The 5,443-nt window shown below is 31.9% G+C and overlaps 1 long non-coding RNA gene across 6 annotated transcripts; it reads right to left on the reverse strand.

The window, feature by feature from the left end:
- Positions 1 to 1,631: 1,631 nt before the first annotated feature.
- Positions 1,632 to 5,094, reverse strand: LOC145141179 (uncharacterized). Of its 6 annotated transcripts, none has more exons than XR_013722498.1 (10): positions 4,800 to 5,094; positions 4,639 to 4,701; positions 4,451 to 4,542; positions 4,257 to 4,359; positions 4,102 to 4,191; positions 3,695 to 3,787; positions 2,800 to 3,063; positions 2,137 to 2,247; positions 1,882 to 1,939; positions 1,632 to 1,788 (listed from the first exon to the last, which is right to left on the reverse strand). It is a non-coding gene; the product is annotated as an uncharacterized LOC145141179 (long non-coding RNA). The 6 variants fall into 6 exon arrangements; XR_013722715.1 differs by having other exon boundaries at positions 2,800 to 2,918; positions 3,014 to 3,063; positions 4,102 to 4,359; XR_013722670.1 differs by having other exon boundaries at positions 2,800 to 2,921; positions 3,014 to 3,063; positions 4,102 to 4,359.
- Positions 5,095 to 5,443: the final 349 nt, after the last annotated feature.

The following is a 5,443-nucleotide window of genomic DNA, read 5'->3' on the forward strand; positions in this document are numbered from 1 at the left end:
ATCAATTGGAAATCCTGAAAACAATGAGTCGTGACACGATCAAGCACAGAGGCAGAATACCGGTTCTTAGCATACACACCAACTGAGTTATTGTGGCTCAAACATCATACAAACGAAGAGTTCCAAAGTCCCATAAGTCAGCAAATCGGAACAACTCTATGGTTTGCCTTTTTGACCCTTGTTTATGCTCACAGTAAGCTCTCAAACTCTTTTCTCTTATCTCAATTTACTAAAATATTCGATCTTTTGAGCATTAAATATCAGTCTTCACCTTTCTAACAAACACCCATAAAAACTTGGTAATTTGAAACTGTAGGGAGAAGTTGCAAAGTAATCTTTCAGGATTCGTAGTAACAATTTGGTTGTTCGTGGTGCTTGTGCTCACGTCAACCTACACTGCAACACTGAGTTCACTTTAACGGTACAACAAATTGGAATGGAGGAGACCTTTATTGGATTCTTGGGTCTTTCTTCAGTAGGACTGTAGGACGAGTTGTCTTTACAATAGTTATGGATTAAGTTAGACAATAAATTTCGGTAGAATTTTTTTAGTGGGAGGGGTACAATGTAAAGTTTGATAAAATAGAGGAAATGGTAAAATTGTAATTTTGCAAAAAAAGTTGTTATGTTTAGGAGGCAGAAATATTTTTTTTTAGTTTGAGGGGGTAAAATGTAAAGTTTATTAAAATAGAAAAAAGGATAAAATTGTTTATTTATAAAAAACCATTGTGTATGTTAAAAATCTGGTGTGTACTATCAGCTTCCAAAAAATTATCATCATGTTATAGTTGCTGTGTTTATCATCATGTTATAGTTGCTCTGTTCGAAAGACACAAATAGAAATTTTGTGGTCATCACCATTTGTTATGTTATGAGTTGCAGTTATCATTTTATGGTCTTTGGTTTTTCTTTAAAATGCATGCTATCATTTTGAAATGTATTTTTTTTAAGTGGGAACCACCTCATTAAGCAAACTTGCAACAAAAAAAGTAGTCATTTATGAATATTTGGTTATTTTGTGATAAATGTCTAGACATGGTCATTTGGTTACGTACATTATCCCATTTTGGTGTTTTTGTGATTACCTTTTTGCAAAAACTGATTATGACTATGTTTTTTTATTAGTATTTAATATATATACTAGTCGTTTACCCGCGCCAAGCGACGGGTGTGAATAGTTTTTTAGAAATTAGTTTCTAGAGGGGATTAGTTCTTTTGCGCAAATAGTTACTATATTTAAATAATTATCAATAAAAGTTGTGCTAGCAAATACGAAATCAGTAAGAATAAAAAATAAAGCTTTCAGATTGTAACAAACGGGAAATAGATAAATCGACGCTTAGACGGAGACCTTCAATCGATCTAGGCGGTCAACTGACTAATCAACGCCTAGACGGTGACTCTTAAATGTAATGTAATTTATTTTTCAAAATTAAAATTGAGAATATTTGAAAATTTTAATTTTTTTTAAATATATAAAAATTGAGAATTTCGAATTCTTAAAAATTTGATTTACCAAAATATATTTAAACATGTTTACAACTTTAATGGAGAAAATCTTCACAACGGTTAAGATTTGCCCCGATTTCCACATTTTTATGCTTCATTAGTCATTAGTCATAGTTAGCTCAAAGCAAAAGCCGATTAGGTAGCATCATACTTTTATTAATTGTTATTTCAACATTGTACTTTAAAGAATCAACCCAAGAAAAGAAATGTCATCAACCTCAAGTTACATGCTGTCAAGTAGTAGACCCAGACATCAAGATGCCACCAACAGTTGAATTTCTATCAGATTGAGAGAAAACACAAGACAAAGGAGAGTATAAGTAGATAAAAAGGAAAAAGTGGGGTAATTATAAAGATCTTTAAAGTATGTACCACTGATTGTCTGTAATGTGTATCCACTCTTGGAGGGTGTCGAAAAGACATTATAAGCCTATACAATTTTGGTGGTTGTTATTAATTGGTCATGCTAAGTACACTTGTACTTATAGTATTTAATAATCATAATCAATTTGTACAAAATAAAGGGAGATACAAGGTTAAAATTAATAAATCAAAAGTCTGTTGCTAAATTAAGTTTGTAGTCCGCTACCAAAACAGATTTAAACAAAATTGAAACTTGAAACTTACAAGTTTGTTACTAAACCAGTTTTAAACACACCACAACCGTACAATTTTCAAACTCAAAGTAGATTGGTAATACTTGCTATAAAGTCAGCCACCCAACAATCTCGATTTAACCTGATAAACAAAATATGAAAAGAAAGTAAAATAAAGAAGCAAAAAAATAGTTTTAAATCTCAAAAACTTGTACCGTTGCATGTAAGTAAGTATTGTTATAGTGTTAATGTACAATTGAAAAAAAATTCACTGAAATTTGTTGATCCTTAACTATGATTGGCTTCAAAACTTGTCCCACTACCTTATTGCCACCAAGTCTTTTTTTTCCTACACCACTAACATTTCTCAAAATTTACCAACAATTCAGAATAATTTTGAGAGCTATCAACTGGCATGTTATGAGTATCATTATTTAAATTACTTTTTTTTTATTTTTCCTCTTTCTCTACACAGACATGTAAGATCAAACAGAGTCATTCATGTATGAATCCACAGGATAAATGAGAATGCACTTCAAAACATAGAGTCTTGATCTTTCTCGTGTTTGCAATATACGATTCATATAGTAAAGTAATTTCTTTTAATATTTGAAATAAACCTCTTATTTATAAAATACAATACATATTTATTTACCCATTATCACATCTAGCAAAAAACATAATTAGTTATTACCTTCTTTAGGAAAAAACACACAAAGAAGCTTTATTTGTAATGTTGAGCAACGCTTAACTTCCCATGCCTACAATCTGCAGGTTTAGACTCTCCAAGTTGAACCATGAGATATTATTTTCCTTCTTTTTGACATAATAAAGATAGGAACCAGTCAGAATTTGTTTTAACAAAAAGGAAAAACTGAGAGGGTCTCAAAGCAATGCTACAAAATAACCTCTCTCTGAGTGTCTTCAAGCATTTGCACGGATGGTCTTGTAAAATAAGCTACAAATTTTAGAAATCATTATTGTATAAATTCAAAAAAAAAAAGATCATCAATGGCTGAAAACATGAAATTATAATCTTAATCCAAATTTGTCTTGTAAAAAAGGTTAGTTGGTTGAGATTAAATGTGCATATTAGACTAAAATATCAAAATCAGTCTAACATTTTCTATAAAGATGATGGAAGGCGGGGCAAAACAGATTGATATCAAGAATTATTGAAGGCAATCACACTTGATGTCCATTTTCATTCATTTTTGTACTATAATAAAAATCTTGATCCAATAAAAAAATAACTAAAAGGCACTGTGTGAGCAAAAAGGAAACAAAGGAAATAGAAATAGAAAAAAAAGTGGAAAGAGGCAATACATGGATAGTTTTGAAGCTACATTATCTAAGTATGATGTTGAAACTATGATGATGGGTTAGTTAACCAGGACACACTACCACCATCACTTCTCTTTACAAGAAAAAAACAAACCTTAAGAAATCAAAAACTAAAACTATCCAAGAAGAAAAAGAAGATCCATACCATCATTGTATTTTAAGATCTGACATGTCTAGACTAACAAAGAGATTGTTTCACAATTTTGACCTGGACATGGAAATGAAAAAAAAGAGAGAAAACTAACCATCAGAAGTCCAAATCGTTGTCTTCTCAAAGTGCTGACATTCAAAACCCTATAGAGTGACATCTTTGTTTTTTCCATATCCAATTTGTAAATCTACATATCATTATAAAAGGAATTAAAAAGAAAAAGAAATAAAAAAAAATACCAAAAGTATACTACTTGACCTCATAAATTAAACAAAAACATGAAAATAAGAACATTGACAAAAAAACTCAAACCTAGGAAATAGAAATCCATGAAACCTTGGAGGCATTGATGCTTATGTGAAGTATACTTGATTTGTACAACAATTCAACATTAGGTTTCATAATAGAGACATTTGCAAGACATTGAGACCAAGTAAAAAACACAATTTTTTGATCCGGAAGAAAGAGTGTATGCAAGGAAGTGATAAATGTATTTATTACCTTTGGCTTCCAATCCATGTTGAAAATGATAGTTGTAGCGACAAATTGAAGAACACCTCCAACATGTATTGTTTTTTCTTGGTTACAATCCTTTGTTGTAGATATATATGAGTAAGTGTCAAATTATAACGATATATAGAGATCACACAACTTACTTATATGATGGACAACTGGTTACCCCATTTCTTCATAGCCTTGCCATAAACCCCAAAACATAATGGAATCATTTTACCTATCCCCATATCCACATATAAGCATCTGCATGATTTTTTTTAAAGAAGAAGAAAAGAGTGGTAACCATAAATAAATAATTTTAAAATTCACAAAACCCAAAACCATTCGAACTTACCTTTAAAGAATCCAGAAATGGAATTGAAAATTACTGAAAAAACATTGTTTAAAGGTCATCTGGAAATCTTTTGCTAGGAAGCAAAGATGTTGCTGGAAGATTTGCGTGAGGAGGTGTGAGATGAATCACAGTCAAAAGAAATTGACATAAAAAAATAACTAAAATTCAAATAGACTACCGAAACACACCTGTTTATAATGATTCACGAAATCAGGATTGACAAACTGATCGTCCAAAAGCATAGAAATAATCTGAACAAAATCCACATATTGTATGAAACATTCAACAAATCCATCAAGGGAAAACAAAAAATAAAGTAAGAACATAAAGAAACTCTTGAATAACCCACCTCGACCCGGTTTATACTGTGAGATGTCTGGTGGCGATGGTGGAGCCACTTTAGGGTTAGGGTTTCCGGTGTGCGATGGTGGCGTTGATGGTGGCAGTGAGTAGAGTTAGGGTTTCTCGTCTCGACATAAGGTAGAAGCGGGCGACAGATGCTAGTGAAGGTAACGGTAGCGTCAACAGGTTGGTGGTAACCGAGGCTATCGGAGATTGAAGAGAGTAAGGAGGGACACGGAGGAGATTCAGGAGAAATGACGGCTGATGGAAGATAGTAGGGTTTTCCAACATTTAGGCATAGGAGAAACTAAGACCAATAAGTTACGATGATACGCGTGTGTTGTAAGCTTAATAGGATTGTAAGCTTAATAGGATTGTACATCGTGTTATAAGTGTTATACCTCTTAATTTTCAAGAAATAGGCAATATGTTTAATAATATAGTATATATATATATATATATATATATATATATATATATATATATATAATTTTTTGTGGCTACTATGCAAAATCGAACAAAATACATGTCTCTTTTGTTGTGACTACCTACATTTAAGTTCATTGATACGTCGTATTGGCATCGATTCACCACCTTTGGTCGCCTCATCCCTTCACATGCCATCGGCTGTTGAGCCTTTATCCATGTCAC

Source organism: Lactuca virosa, chromosome 1 (assembly GCF_052849685.1).
Source record: "Lactuca virosa cultivar CGN04683 chromosome 1, Lactuca_virosa_CGN04683_v6, whole genome shotgun sequence".
Lineage (NCBI taxonomy): Eukaryota > Viridiplantae > Streptophyta > Magnoliopsida > Asterales > Asteraceae > Lactuca > Lactuca virosa.